Here is a 16,803-nt window from a genome sequence, read left to right as displayed (position 1 = left end):
ACACTCAACAAGATACTAGCAAGCCAAATCCAACAACACATTTAAAGGATCATACACCATGATCAAGTGGGATTTATCCCAAGGATGCAAGGATTCTTCAATATATGCAAATCAATCAATGTGACACACCACATTAACAAACTGAAGAATAAAAACAATATGATCATCTCAATAGATGCAGAAAAAGCTTTTGACAAAATTCAATACCCATTTATACTAAAAACTCTCCAGAAAGTGGGCATAGAGGGAAACTACCTCAACATAGCAAAGGGCATATATGACAAACCCGCAGCTATATTCATTCTCAACGGTGAAAAACAAATCATTTCCTCTTAGATCAGGAACAAGACAAGGATGTCCACTCTCACCACTATTATTCAACATAGATTTGGAAGTCCTAGCCACAGCAATCAGAGAAGAAGAAGAAATAAAAGGAATCCAGGGCTTCCCTGGTGGCACAGTGGTTGAGAATCTGCCTGCTAATGCAGAGAACACGGGTTCAAGCCCTGGTCTGGGAGGATCCCACATGCCACGGTGCAACTAGGCCCGTGAGCCACAACTACTGAGCCTGCGTGCGTCCGGAGTCTGTGCTCCGCCACAAGAGAGGCCGTGATAGTGAGAGGCCCGCACACCCCGTGATGAAGAGTGGCCCCCACTTGCCACAACTAGAGAAAGTCCTCGCACAGAAACAAAGACCCAACACAGCAAAAATAAATTAATTAATTAATAAACTCCTACCCCCAACCTCTTCTTAAAAAAAAAAAAAGGAATCAAAATTGGAAAAGAAGAAGTAATAGTGTCATTGTTTGCAGACATGATACCATACATAGAAAATCCTAAAAATGCTACCAGAAAACTACTAGAGCTCATCAATGAATTCGGTAAAGTTTCAGGATACAAAATTAATACACAGGAATCTCTTGCATTTCTATACACTAACAATGAAATATCACAAAGAGAAATTTCCATTTACCATCACATCAACAAGAATAAAATACCTAGGAATAAACTTACCTAAGGAGGCAAAAGACCTGTATTCTGAAATCTGTAACACTGATGAAAGAAATCTAAGATGACACAAACAGATCGAAAGATATACCATGTTCTTGTACTGGAAGAATCAATATTGTCAAAATTACTATACTACCCAAAGCAATCTGTAGATTCAATGCAATAGCTATCAAATTACCAATGCCATTTTTCACAGAATTAGAACAAAAATTTTTGTAATTTGTATGGAAACACAAAAGACCCCAAATAGCCAAAGCAATCTTGAGAAAGAAAAACGAAGCTGGAGGAATCAGGCTCCTCATCTTGAGATTATAATAATCAGTAATATTATTGATTAATATTACTGTAATAAGCTACAGTAATCAAAACAGTTTGGTACTGGCAATAAAACAGAAATATGCATCAATGGAATAAGACAAAAAGTCCAGAGATAAACCCAAGCACCTATGGTCAACTAATCTATGACAAAGGAGGCAAGAATATACAATGGCGAAAAGACAGTCTCTTCATTAAGTGGTGCTAGGAAAACTGGACAGCTACAATGTAGAAGGATGATATTAGAACACTCTCTAACACCATTCACAAGAATAAACCCTAAATAGATTAAAGATCTAAATGTAAGGCCAGATACTATAAAAACTCTTAACGGAAAACATAGGAAGAACACTCTTTGACATAAATTGCAGCAATATCTTTTTGGATCCACCTCCTAGAGTAGTGAAAGTAAAGACAAAAATAAACAAATGGGACCTAATGAAACTTAAAATCTTTTGCACAGCAAAGGAAATCATAAACAAAATGAAAAGACAACCTACGGACTGGGAAAAAATATTTGCAAACAATGTGACTGACAAGGGATTAATTTCCAAAATATACAAACAGCTCATGCATCTCAATATCAAAAAAAACACAAACAACCCAATGGAAAAATGGGCAGAAGATCTAAATAGACATTTCTCCAAAGAAGACATACAGATGGCCAAAACGCACATGAAAAGATGTTCAACACTGCTAATTATTAGAGAAATGCAAATCAAAACTACAATGAGGTACCACCTCACACTGGTCAGAATGGCCATCACCAAAAAGCCTACAAATATTAAATGCTGGAGAGGGTGTGAAGAAAAGGGACCCCTACACTGATTGTGGGAATGAAAATTGGTGCAGCCACTATGGAAAACAATATGGGTTCCTTAAAAAAGTAAAATAGAGTTACCATATGATCCAGCAACCCCACTCCTTGGTGTATGTTCAGAAATGACAAAAACCCTATTTGAAAAGATAACTGCATCCCAATGTTCATGGAAGCACTACTTACAATAGACAAGACACGGAAGCAACCTAAGTGTCCATCGACAGATGAATGGATAAAGAAGATGTGGTACATATAATATATATACAATGGAAATTAGTCAGTCATAAAAAAGAATGAAATATTGCCATTTGCAGCAACAGAGATTGCTGTTGAGAGATTATCATACTAATCTCTAATACTAATCTATCATACTAATCTCTCTGTTGAGAGATTATGAGATTATCATACTAAGTGAAGTCAGAGAAAGACAATTATATGATATCACTTATATGTGGAATCTAAAAAATAATACAAATGAATTTATTCACAAAACAGAAATAGACTCACATAGGAACAAACTTATGGTTACCAAAGGGGAAATAAGAGATAAATTTACCAAAGGGATAAATTAGGAGCTTGGGATTAACAGATATACACTACTATATATAAAATAAACAACAAGGTTTTACTGTATAGCACAGGAAACTATATTCAATAACTTGTATAACCTATAAAGGAAAAGAATCTGTAAAAATATATATGTATAACTGAATAACTTTGCTGTACACCTGAAACACAATATTATAAAAATATATATACTAAAATTTAAAATATATATATAAAGGGGTCAGGTGACAAAGAGGTCATATCTGAATATGGTAGCACAAGCAGCTCCTAAGTGAAGAGTCAGCCCTAGGGAATGGTATACAGATAACTGCTTCCTCAGCCATGTGCGCTCTGGAGCCATTTGTGGGTGGGAGGACAAAGAGAGGTACAGCCAGGAGGTGGAAGTGAAGGATCCAAAAGTGTGTGAGAAGAGAAACAAGCAACAGTGAATAACTCTAATGAAAACAAAGGTGTTTTTGAATTATGCTGGAAATGAGAAGGCTGTGATTCTTCTGGTTTAAATGCAGCCCCCTGAGATACACCTTGTAAGTCAGGAAGCTTTATCAGACCCCACATCACCTTAGAATGCTGGCCACAGAGAACAGGGCTCAATAACTCAGAGTAAAGGCTCTTTATCTCCTCTCTGAAGGCCTCCAATGAAGGAGACCATCCTTCCCTACAGCCCCTTTCAATTTCTGGCTTCCTGCAATTTCTGATCCTTGCAAACACTCTAAAATCTGAGAATTTCTCCTTGTTCAGTCTTGTGTGTACAGAGAAAACCAACAAGGCAGCAATACTTCCCAGTAGCTTTCATTTATTGAGGGCTATATTCAGGTCATTCATCAGTCTGTTTCTATTTGAATTGTCCTTGGTGCTTTTCCTCGAAGAAAAATGTAAAATTGTACACATTCTTCTTTTAGTCTGTACCAATCTTTCATATACTTCTGAGCGTGGAGACAATTTGAGAATAATACTCTACTTCACTTAAGCTTATGACTAGTTAATTTAGCAAAGGTATATTCCTCCCAACTTTATTATTCTTGATATATCCCATTATAATGTTGATTCAAATTCCCCCCATGGCAACATATTGGGTTTTATATAACTTGAAGTCAGTTTTGGCATGCCTATTCCCCTACTTCCTCTTCTGTTGACTGTAGTTTTTTTTTTAAGTTTCTATGAGAATTAAACTCTATATGTAACTTATGAATTTCATTACAATTCCATAGTATCTCTTTCCTACTTGTCAAAGGCATTTAAAAATTTCACATATGTCTCCTTGAATACATGTAGTAAATCTGATGTTACTTTTATCTGCCTTTGGACAACTGGTATATTCAACAAGAGAAGATGCAAGGGCAGTTTCTATGCAACAGGTGCTGGATCTACCTGGATTGGCACATGCCAGGAACCTGTGGTTGTGTTTCAGATGTACATGGGGAAATATAAGCCATGATCAGGGTGGAAAGGATATATTCCACACAGTTACAATAACGTTTAGAGGCACAGCAGCTGGGGTCAGGAAGAGAGATGTGGGCAAGACAGAGAGTCATCTTCTAACTTACATCATCCCATGGTTTGTGAGCTGGAAATGTGGGAAGTTCCCCTGATATGTGCGCACTATAACTCTGCTGGGATTGGCTAGGCTGGTGGTTTCACAAGAGTGACAATGTCCACAATTTCCAAGTGTTCCACTAAGCAGTCATGACTAAGTGAAGGAAGGAGTGAGCAGATTGCTTTTCAAAGTTGGGGTCACACCTCCATCACAACTCCCATATAAACTGAGGGATGACACTGCTGTGTGGGGAAACTCAAAAGTGTATCTGTAGCAGAAAAAAATAGTTAACCAAATTCTTCCTAAACTGAGATAATTGAAACCTAAAAAGTTAAGTGACTTGCCCAAAGTCACATTGCACTGATCTATTTGAAATGTTATTAAAAATAACCTTAATACCATGTATTAAGCAATTATTACCAAGCTTATTAAAAACCTCTGAAGTGTTGGCCAGAACTTGCTCAGTGGGGAAAAGCTAGTTGAGAGTGATGATTTATTTTGTACAATGGGAACCATTTTCTCAATAGGACTCAACTAAGGTAGTATATGTTCTTTATAAAAATGTTACCATGAATAGAAAAATCATCATTGTCTAGAAAAAAATCTGAGATGACTTATTGAGAACAAAAGAATTCTGCTCAACTCCACTGGTCCACAGAGAAACAGCAGTCTTTTCAGGTAAACAAGCTGTACATATATTTCTATCTCTAAGATTATGTAATGATATAGAGACTTTCAATTTACAGGTTAAATTGACTGAAGATGATGACAAGGACCACAAGGCAACAGGGAAATATGGCTTTGGGCCTTTGGAGTTTCAAACGAGCAAATGCATAAGAATACATTATTTTGGAAGAAACCTTAGCAACATATTTGGCCATAACAGCCACTGAACACTTAATCCATGACCTCACTCCTCACTCCTAGTTCTTAGGTGGAGCTACCTACTGCCCATATTGATAATCCCTGGAAGAAGGTAGTTTTCTGAATGTGAATATCCTCAACTATGGCCCTGTTCACATCTTTCCCTCTCTCCACCAAGTTGGGCTTCTTTTTACACAGAAGCAGAGATAATGGGAAGGCCCATGATTTCATAGGATCTATGAAAGCACCAGCCTATGAAATGAAAGGCCCTCCCTCCCCCATGGAAGAGTGTTCATGACTTTAGACATGAGTGATGACATATTTCAGTTCCTGGAACCATGTTGGGTAAGAATGAAATCACCTCTTGCCTTACCTAGAACCTCCCCCAGCCTCAGCAAAGAAGTTCCTCACTCTGGAGTAACTGGGGCCGCCACGTCTAGCTGGATTTATACCCCCTTCCTCTTCTGACAACCCCAAAAGCTGGCAGGTTAGCTTCTGGGTACAGCAAGTACTCATAGGGACACAAATGTTCCCGTTCACAGGTGTGCTCAATGCTATGGCCCATCACACTCTTAACCTCTGATTTTCCCAGTGAGTTCTACTTCTGGAACTTCCCTGGAATCTGTCATGAAGAATTATCACAGGAGCCAGGATTAGGGCCACTGGACTTCCCTTTTGTGTACACTAGTGACTTTCTGATACGTTATTCATCCCCTACCTCTTGGTGTCTCATGCTAGCAAATACAAGGGGTGAAAAGTTATAGCCTCTAGGATGGGAATCCTCATCTAATTGGAATTTCCCAGCAGACTGGGACCTCTGATAGCCATGTCCCCTTTAGTGTCTGTTCTTAGCAATCACATGCTTCCTTGCCGATCCTTCTGTTCTGATACTGGTTCTCATGCATGTTTCTTTCTGCCCAGGTGTCAGCAATGTTCATCCTACTTCCCCAGCCACATTGCCAACCAACCATTTAGAAGCCAGCTCTTCCCACTACCTCAACCCTGCCCAGCCCCTCTCTCCTCTGAGGGGCACCATAGAACTGGGCAGAATCCTCGAGCCTGGGTACTTGGGCAGCAGAGGCCAGTGGGACATGATGAGGCCTCAGAAAGGGAGCATATCTGGGGAACCATCTTCAGGCTCCCCCATGTACCACCTTAACTCCAAACCCACAGGTAAAGCACAAAGCCGAGCATGTCAGCCAGTGAAATGAAATCTCAGTTAGGATCCATGCCTTTCCTATCTGGGTAGTGTTTTCCATTTCTCCTCTAGTATCTGCCTCACAGAGTGGGGATAAAAGGAAAGGGCCCTAGCAGTGCTCAGTCCTTCCTAAGTGCATCCGTTATCCTCTGTGCCCAGGGCCTCGGTGCTGAGCAAGGGTATGAGAAAGTCCATGGCTACCTCTGTGCTGTCACATTCATTCTTCTCTGTCCCTGCATCCTGGTCCCCTCACAGCCCACTCTCAGACCCTTCCAGAATGCCAGGCATGAACAGTCACAGAACATTCTTCCATCAATCAGGAGTTGTTACAGAAAGGGGGGGTGGTGTTATTTCTACACAGATCCCTACCCCTTACATAAATCCTGTGTACAAAACCAAACTCTCCCTCTCCCTCCAAACTCTCCTGGTCAGGTCTGAGAGACATCTTACCAGCTGGAGAGGTATAGCTGTACAGCTGAAGGCTGGGATGCAGCCCAGTTCCAACAGCAAGAGAATTGTGATTTTCAGAAAAAGGCTGCGTCCAAAGCAAAATGAGGCAGTTGACGTAGTTGGTCATCAGCACCCCACCCACTGCTCTTTACCGCATCTTTTTTATTTTCTTGAGGGTGTTTTCTCCAACTCTCTCATCAGCCTTCAGATCCCTGGATCAGCGCAGACTGTTTCTTTTTTCCAGATTAAAAGTAATTTGAGGGAAGCATTGGGTACTAGTCATTAATCACATAGGATGAGTTGACATGAGGTGCTATCTTTTACCTTAGGCCTTCACTCTAAGGGTGGAGGAAGGGCTTTGTCCCTTGCTAACGAATGTTCAGTCAAGGGTCAGTAAGAGGAAAGGTATTAGGGTAGAGTGAGGCCTTCCCTATTATACTCGAAGTCAACTCAGGAAATGGCCACACCTGTCTAGGTCCTAGACTGAGATCCACAGCCTTCAGTGATTTTTCTAAACCATGTAAAACCCCTTACACTTACCAGTTACCCTGGTAGCTGTACATGTACAATTACAACTCCCTTACACGAACCCCTGCATGGGAGGAGGCCCATGGGGCTTGGTTAGCACCAGCTGTCCTGTGTTTGAAGCCAATTTACTCTTTAAACAAAGTCACCTGAGCTCCTGGATGCCCGTGAGAGAGACTGGTGATGTTTAGGGATCTTGCTGAGAGGCCACTGGCCAAACCCCACACCCCCCATGTGGGCCCCACTAGTGACCAGGATTCTCCACCTCCCACCTCCTCCTGTCCTGCTGGTGACTCTAGCAGGACCTGCTAGAGGAGCACCTTGGTGAAATCCGGAACCTGCGCCAGCGCCTGGAGGAGTCCATCTGCATTAATGACCGCCTGCGGGAGCAGCTGGAACACAGGCTCAGCTCCACTGCCCGCGGAAGCGGTAGGAGAGGCCCAGGCCTTCCTGTTTCTGGTTGTAATTAGGGAGCTGCTGGAGGTCAACCCCTAGGCAGAGCTTCGCAGATTTCAAAGCACTGAGGTCTGCTTTTCTGTATTTGCTCCTTACATCAGCAAGGCAGGGGGCAAGTACTATGCTCCCGTTGCAGCTGTATCTGAGCGCAGAGAGTAACTTTCCTTGCGGCAGGTCTAACCAGGTCTGGTCCCCAGAATCCTCTGACTTCTCTTCCATCCGAATCTGCTCATATCTGCCTGCTGACTTCTGTGTCCTGGTCCTGTGATTGGCAAGTGGTAGAGCCAGGTCTGCAGGGCCTCCTCCAGCCTCTTACCGAGGTGGCCTTCCTCCCCCACCCCCGCCAGGCTGCTGACACTTGGAAGCCGTCCCTTCCATACGCCCTTGTCCTGCCCACAGCTCAGCAGCAGCTATTTAGGGGAAAGGGCCTCCTGAACAGCTACAGCCAAGGCACGTGGTAATGCACGCACAGAACCCACTCAGAGGAGCCACAGGAAAGCCAGGCATTCAGCCCGTCAGGCTTTAGGCCCAGGATGCGAGTTCTCTGGGTTTTCTGCTGGGTTGGGATAGTGTCTTTGGAGATACAGAATGAGCAACACGGAGAGCATCTGTTACCCAAATGTGTAACTTGCCTGCTTGCACTTCCTGGGACAGGACCCACCTCTAACTTCTACAGTCCGGGCCTGGAGTCCACACCTCAGCTCTGCAGTGAGAACAGAGTCCTTAGGGAAGAAAACCAGAGGCTTCAGGCTCAGCTCAGTCATGCTTCCAGAGGTGGGTGGTCACTCCCAGGCCCCTTTCCTCCCTGGCCACACCAGTCACCAACTGGAGAAGCAAAGAGACAAGGTGGAGAGAACAGAGCTACCCAGACCCAGCAACCCCAAACTCCCATAGCTATTCTCACTCTAGAAAGGGCTACTTTCTGCTAATTCCCAACCACGGGCCCTCAGACTCCTAGGCTCCAAGCCCTAGGGCTCTAGGAAATCCACCACTTCTGTGCAATCCCCCTGCAGATACTGTCATTAGTTATCAAACTAGATTCCAGTTAGTGCCTGTTCTACCTGCCCACAACTCACAGCTAGTTTGGACCTAGGAAAGGAAGGAACATGAGGCCTATACACTCTCTCAGGTTTCTTCAGACTTTGCTGCAGCTCTGTGTATCCCTCCCATGCTGATCTGCTATCCCCATATCTCCTCACCACCTCCTACTCATACACTCAGGGCTCCTCTTTGGTTACTAATTCTCACGATTACTGTTGGGCTGCACCGTGCAGGTCTGCAAGCCTTGTAATTCCCCAGCTGCAACACCAGAGAAACAGCCCATAGACAGTGACAGAAACAACGTTCAACAGATACAGAATCTTACAAGTCCTAAACAAAGGTCCTGGAGCGACGCTCCACAGTGTTCGGCAAACAGCAGGCAGAACAAGGCAGCAATCTTCACTACTCGGTGAGGGAGGCGACCATTTATAGGGAGAATTGATGTCAAGTAGGCTCACCGGGGAAACCAGAGCCTGGGGGTGGGGGCAAGCATGTAGGTGGTTACTGATTAAGCCTATAGTTAAGCAGATTGGATAGTCATGTAGGTGAAGGAGGGGCTGGTCAGCAGAGAATGGACAGAGAGCAAGAGAACAGCCATCTTGAATGGTCTGACCATACAGTTGTGTCTGGAGGTACCAGCAAAACATCCTCCAGAGCTTTCCCAACACTATTCAGTGGGCATCCACAGGTGGGCATCCTTTCCTCTGTGGGCTGAGGGGGGATTGGGGAGCTGACCGAAGTCCGACCTAAGTGTTGATTGATTTAATCAAATCAATATATCATAATTAACAAATTATTTTTACTTATATTTATTGAATAGTCATAAAAGACTAAGAGTATTGTCCAAAGGATTAAGCCCAGAATGAAAGATTGCTTGTGGAAAAGGAGAGAGACATCAAGAGTTATTTCTAAATTAGCCTCTTCAGAGCAAGAGATGTGAGAGGAAAGGTCACTGCTTGGGAAGATAACAAAAGCCATAGATAAGGGAGAAGGTAGAACTTCTAAATTACCATTGCATGCCTGGAGAGACCAGACAGACCTCCCAGGTGAGAAGACAGTAAGATTTTAATGAGCTCAATCTGCCAGGCCCAGGTGATTCCACCCCAGACGACTGACAGCCCCGGAGCCTTATTCTCAGAGTCCCTGTCAATAGTCTTTGAGAAACCATGAAGATCAGAGAGATGCTGCAAGACCAGGAAAGGACAGATAGCTCTATTTGCAATATGATGAAAACAATATATACTAAAAACTGTAGACAAGAAATTTTGATGTGGATCCTTGGCAAAATTCAAGAACGGATTACTGCACAGAAAGTATGTGAGGATTTAGAAAACAGTGAGTGTCAGGAAGCAGAGTGTTTTCCCTAAAACCAAAGTGGGCCATATTAAATCAGAGGATCAAGGGCATTGCACAGATAGAGGTTCCCATTCCCCAGAGCGTGTGCATGTGGTGAGCAGATACTCGCTTTTCTTCCCCTGGTAGCATAAGCTGGCCTTCCTTTTGCCTTGGTTCTTTTGTCAGGATGGAGGCAGACCTCTCCTCTGCGGTGGCTGCTTTCAGTGCAGCTCTGACTCCATCCCCTCTCCCCACAGCCCTGACCCCCAGGATAAGTAATCAAAGAGCAGAAGGAAAAGACATGGAGGAGGCAGAGACACGAGAGCCCTGGTAACCCCTAAATGTTCCGTTTCTTTAACTTTCTGAAGTTTGGCTGCGCTGAAGTTCAGGACCATGTTAAAACATCAACATCGGGCTTCCCTGGTGGCGCAGTGGTTGAGAGTCCGCCTGCCGATGCAGGGGACACGGGTTCATGCCCCGGTCCGGGAAGATCCCACATGCCACGGAGCGGCTGGGCCCGTGAGCCATGGCCGCTGAGCCTGCGCGTCCGGAGCCTGTGCTCTGCAACGGGAGAGGCCACAACAGTGAGAGGCCCGCGTACCGCAAAAAAAAAAAATATCAACATCTCCTTTCCCATCCTAGCCCACCCCCACCTCCAGGTCCACATAGGCAGGATCACAGAATGTCACCAGGAGTCACCCAGCCTCTTGTAGCCACCCCCTGGAATCCCAGAAAATCACTTACATCTGCGTCTCAGGGTCAGGCCTGGGGAGAGTCAGCCTCCCCGTGGTGCTCTCAGATCTCAGACTGCTTTCTGGTTGGTGACCTTGGATAGGCAGGTTTCAGGATCCCTCCCAGGTGTTCTAACCCCCAAATAATATCGCTGATACTTTAGGGAACCCAACTATGCTAATTCCAAAGGAGGGGGTGTTTGGGGAATTCCCTGGCAGTCCAGTGGTTAGGACTTGGTGCTTTCACTGCCAGGGCCCAGGTTCAGTCCCTGGGTGGAGGAACTAAGGCCTTGTAAGCCGTGTGGTGCTGGGGGGAAGGAAAAAAAGAAAGGGTTGTTTTGCCATCTTGAGATTGGCACAAATATTCAAATATTAACCAACTAGCAGACTACCTCAGGCCAGCCCTGGCTCCCCAGGCGTGATATCCAGGCGTAATATTCCCAACGACCAAGTCTTACTTGTGATGCCCAAGTGATATAACTATGTCAGCATGAAATCTGAGCTCTTGTTCACAGCTGGGAGCTTCAGTGTGGCCTGGAGTCAGGTTCTCCGCAGCAACAGGAGTGTAGCCTCTGCTAATCTGCACCGGGCTTCCAGGTCCTCAATGCTCCCACCTCATGGCCCATCCTGAGCCACCACCACCTGCTGGAGGGATTGAGAGGCTTTGATGAGGGAAATCTGCTCCAAAACTACTTGAGAAGATTGTAGAATCCTATCTGGAGCTGTAAAGAGCCACCGAACACAGGGTGCTTTAGGCCTTCTGACCGTTGACAGAGCCTGTTTTTCTTCCCAGGGAGAGTCCATGAAAAGGGAGCTTCTGGAACTGAGAACCAAACTATCCAAACAGGAGAGTCTCCTTCAGAGCACAGCTGAGCATCTGAAGACCGCCAACCAGCAGAAGGAGAGCATGGAACAGTTTATCTTCAGCCAGTGTGGGTGCCCCCAGCCAGGGAATGGACAGGAAATGGGGGTCCTTCCAGGTCCGCCACCTGTGCTGTGAATGGACAGAGACCAGAGAGGTTAGGGGATGGGGGAGACTGATGTGACGTCTCTAAACCTCCTGTGCCATCAGTAATCGTGGAGGCAGAGGAGGGGACACGGGGTGGGGGGGCAGCAGGAGACCCCGAGCTGAGTGTCCAGAAAGACAAGCTTTAGAACACAAATCCAACGCAAGCGTGGGCCCACTGGTAATTTCTGCCTTGGGGGCTGCTTTCTCGTTTCAGTGACCAGGACACACGATGTTTTGAAGAAGGCAAGGACGCATTTGGAGGTAAGGAAACTACTGCACCAGTCGGAGCCATAAAGTCCACCCCAAACTTATCACCGTCTGTCATCAGAGTGTGCAGGTGATCCTTGACCTGCTCTGACCTTCCAGGAGCAGATGTCTGGCCCATCTGTGGGAGCTCGGGTCCTCATGGGCATCCCTCTAGATTCCATCCTCATCAGCCCTCCACCCTAATCAGCAACCTCCCTTGACCTCTCGGTTGACCCTTACTTTGTCATCATCTTCTCTCCTTACTCCAATTCTGTCTCCTTTATGCCAGGTCAGGAGTGGGGAGAAATGCAGTTCAGTTGATTCTTGAGGTCAGAGGACATATGGGGTCTGCCTCTGAAGCAGCTTTCAGTAAAGGGATCCTGAGGCCTGTCTTGTGTTCTGGGGTTTCCTATACCACCTTATGAAAAAATAACAGCAAGGGGCTTCCCTGGTGGCGCAGTGGTTGAGAGTCCTCCTGCCGATGCAGGGGACACGGGTTCGTGCCCCAGTCCGGGAAGATCCCACATGCCGCAGAGCGGCTGGGCCCATGAGCCATGGCCGCTGAGCCTGCGCGTCCGGAGCCTGTGCTCCACAACGGGAGAGGCCCCAACAGTGAGAGGCCCGCGTACCGTAAAATATAAATAAATAATAACAGCAAGATATAACTTTTTAAATTGATTTCATTGCATACTGTCATGGTGAGGAAAGCAATTTGATTTGGACATATCTTTTTCTGTTAACAATAACACAAAAGAAAATTGTTGGTTCTTATTGATCTAAAAGAGAATATGGTAATAATAAAAACTAAAACTTAAAGGGAAAGATTTTATATATATGGCAGACATTCTCAATGTTTATTTAAAACAGTAACATATTCTCTAGCAAGCTCTTTGAACAAAACTTGAGGTGTTAAAAATGGCTTAAAAATCAGAAGCTAGTGGGGCCGGGTCAAGATGGTAGAATAAAAGGATGTGGAGCTCACATCCCACAGATACATCAAAAATACATCTACATGTGGAACAGTTCTCACAGAATGCTTGCTGAATGCTGGCAGAAGATCTCATAAAACCAAAATTGCAAGAAAGGTCACCACATAACTGGGTAGGACAAAAGGAAAGAAATCGGGACAGGACCTGCGTCCCTGGGAAGGAGCTGTGAAAGAGGAAATGTTCCCTCACCTTAGGAAGCCCCTTCATTGGTAGGGAGATCATCCAGGACAGAAAGGAAGATTCAGAGGCTCAGAGAAGAGTGCAGCAGCCAGTTTGCAGCAGGCAAAACAGAGACAGACCAGCACAGAGGGGCTGTGCCACCTCCGGGCACTCCCCAGCCCAAGACACACACTGGCTGGTATACACAGGGGCAGAGGGCTGAAACTCGGGCTTCAGGGGACAGACCCAGAGAGAGGACTGGGGTTGGCTGTGTACAGACAGTCTGAAGGGGCTGGCGTATGGTCCAAGTCACAACCAGCAGTATGGGCAGGAAGAAGCCCAGGGTCCAGCCTTGCAGCCCCACTGTTAACACACTCCCTAAGGGAGGGACGGGGCCTGCCATGGCAGCCTTATTCTGGTGTGCTCACAGTGGGTGCAGCTCCACCTCTAAGAGTTCTGGGAGCACACAGACACTGGTAGGTTGGCCCACACATGGAGTCAGGGCTGAAATCCAAGCTGATCCAAGTGGGAATTCAGAAGTAGGGCTGAAATCTGAGTCTTCTCCCTGTGGCTGTGCAATTCACAGATTGACCTGCTGCGGGTGGCTTTACAAACTCAGTGCCTGCAGGACATCTGAGCAGTTTACTGGTTATCCTATGGCTAGGGTGGGTGTTGGGATATGGGCTGGCTGCAGGCTCTTCTGGCACATATATGTGGAGATGGAGCCAGGATCTGAGCTGACTCAGTAGCTCCCACAGTGGGTCCAGGCACACAACTATGGTAGTCCTGGTGCCTGACTTCAGCGGTTCTGTGCCAAAGGATCTGTGCTAGTGGCTTTGTGAGCACAGTGACTGACAGACACCTGGGCCAGTTGCCTGAATGCCCATGGTTGAAGCAAGGCCAAGGGCAGTGTCAAAAACAGTGTACTTTGTGATCCCACACAAGAGGTGACAGGCAACACCACAGAGTGCACTTTCCAGTGGAAAGCCTCTAAAGATGAATACTCAGTGGCTCCTCTCCCAGCAGGGGTGCTCCAGTCCCACGTGCCTCACACCACAGTTCAGAAATGGATCTGGGGCTGTCTACTTCAACAACTGGGGAGGAGACCCTGCATTGAACAGGGCTGTGACAACCACAGAGCAAAGAGGAGGCCGCACTAAACATCCAGTGCAAGCTCTGGTCACCACAACAATTACATGCCCTATCAAGGGGATAATGGCCAGCACACACTGAGGAAAGACAAGGCAGGAATCCATACTAAAAATAGCCCTTGCAGCAAAAATATTAGACTCACAGAGGCTACACAGGGATGCTCCCACATAAAAACAGCCCTTCAAGAGATATGGGAACATATGTATATGTATAACTGATTCACTTTGTTATAAAGCAGAAACTAACACACCATTGTAAAGCAATTATACTCCAATAAAGATGTAAAAAAAAAAAAAACCAGCCCTTCAAGACCACAGTAGATAGAACTACCAGATGACCCAGCAATCCCACTACTGGGCATATACCCTGAAAAAAACATAATTCAAAAAGAGTCATGTACCACAATGTTCATTGCAGCACTATTTACAATAGCCAGGACATGGAAGCAACCTAAGTGTCCATTGATAGATGAATGGATAAAGAAGATGTGGCACATATGTATAATGGAATATTACTCAGACATAAAAAGAAACAAAATTGAGTTATTTGTAGTGAGGTGGATGGTCCTAGAGTCTGTCATACAGAGTGAAGTAAGTCAGAAAGAGAAAAACAAATACCGTATGCTAACACATATATATGGAATCTAATTTAAAAAAGAAAGGTTCTGACGAACCTAGGGGCAGGACAGGAATAAAGACTCAGATGTAGAGAATGGACTTGGGGACACAGGGAGGGGGAAGGGTAAGCTGAGATGAAGTGAGAGAGTGGCATTGACAATATATACACTACCAAATGTAAAATAGATAGCTAGTGGGAAGGGAGATCAGCTCGTGCTTTGTGACCAACTAGAGGGGTGGGATAGGGAGGGTGGGAGGGAGATGCAAGAGGGAGGGGATATGGGGATATACGTATACGTATAGCTGGTTCACTTTCTTATACAGAAGCAACTAACAAAACAATGTAAAGTAATTATACTCCAATAAAGATGTTTAAAAAAAAAGACCACAGTAGATAGCTGTTTCTCCTAAACTCATAGAGTCAGAGAAATATAAATGAAATGAAGAAGCAGAGGATCCACTCCCCATTAAAAGATCAAGAGAATTCCCCTGAAAGAACAATGAAAGTGACCTCTCCAGTCTACTAGACCTCGAGTTCAAAAAGGAGGTAATGAAAATGCTGAAGGAATTAAGAAAAACTTGACAGAAATTCAGATTACTGTAAGAAGGAACTAGAAACTATAAAGAGGAGCCAATTAAAATTAGAAAACTCATTTGCTGAAACAAAAGCTGAGCTAAAGGCAATAAATAGCAAGCTGGATAAGAAGAACAAATAAGTGATCTGGAAGATAGGATAATGAAAATCACCCAATCAGAACAGCAGACAGAAAGACAAATTTTAAAAAATGAAATCAATATACTAGACTGGTGGGATAATATAAAGTGTGCCAAGCTATGCATAATTGGCATCCCAGAAGGAAAAGAAAGAGAAAAGGGGATCAAAAATGTAAGAAATTATGGCTGAAAATTTCACAAACCTAAAGAAGGAAACAGATATCCAGTTACAGGAAGAACAGAGGGTCCCAAAGAGATGAACCCAAACAGACCTATGCCAAGACATATTATAATTAAAATGGCAAAAGTTAAAGAAAGGATTCTAATCATAGCAAAGAAATACAAAGAGTTAAGTAAAAAGGAACCCCCATATAGAGCTATCAGCTGATTTCTCTACAGAAATGTAGCAGGACAGAAGGGAGTGCAAGATATACTCAAAGTCCTGAAAGGGAAACCTGCAACCTAGGATACTCTACACAGCAAGATTATCATTTAGAATAGAAGAAGAGATAACGAATTTCTCAGACAAGCAAACACTAAAAGAATTCAGCAATACTAAGCTTACTTCCCCCCAAAATATTGAAAGACCTTGTCTAAATAGAAAAAAAGCAGAAATCTATAGGAAAGAAAATCACAACTGGAAAGTAAATCACTTAAATAAGCTAGTACACAGATTTTTTAAAAATCAAAAAAAAGTTTGTGAAAGTGATGGTAACTACAATGAGCAGCAAAAGGGATAAACATGAAGCTGTAAAAGAAGACATCAAAATCATAAAATGTGGGGGAGAGAGTAAGAAAATGTAGATCCTTTTTTAGAATGTGTTCGAGCCTATATGACTACAGGTCTAAAGCAAGTAGATATAGTAATGGGTTAATATACTTGAAAAACAGTGTAACCACAAATCAAAAACATACAATAGCTTTTCTGCTCGTGGACGCCGCCGAGTAAGCATCGTTGACGTCTCGCCCCTCCTCCACTGCCGTCACGTCTAAGTCAGTCACCCAAAGAGCCCGAACAGCTGCAGAAGCTCTTCATCGGAAGTTTGAGCTTTGAAACAACCGATGAGAGT

General features: G+C 44.5%; 1 long non-coding RNA gene across 1 annotated transcript in view; it reads right to left on the bottom strand.

Annotated features, from left to right (window-relative positions):
* LOC109547385 (uncharacterized) overlaps positions 1-16,803 on the bottom strand; it is an 88,928-nt gene that overhangs the window by 53,670 nt on the left and 18,455 nt on the right. The window contains exons 5-9 of the long non-coding RNA XR_004527632.2: positions 11,240-11,841; positions 10,861-11,154; positions 9,107-10,677; positions 8,402-8,565; positions 7,590-8,002 (exon numbers count right to left, since the gene is read on the bottom strand). This is a non-coding gene — a long non-coding RNA (uncharacterized lncRNA). The remainder of the gene's footprint in view (positions 1-7,589; positions 8,003-8,401; positions 8,566-9,106; positions 10,678-10,860; positions 11,155-11,239; positions 11,842-16,803) is intronic.

The sequence above is a fragment of the Tursiops truncatus genome, chromosome 1 (genome assembly GCF_011762595.2).
Source record: "Tursiops truncatus isolate mTurTru1 chromosome 1, mTurTru1.mat.Y, whole genome shotgun sequence".
NCBI classification, from domain to species: domain Eukaryota; kingdom Metazoa; phylum Chordata; class Mammalia; order Artiodactyla; family Delphinidae; genus Tursiops; species Tursiops truncatus.
Note: the sequence above shows the minus strand (reverse complement) of the source record. Positions and strands in the feature narration are given on the sequence as shown.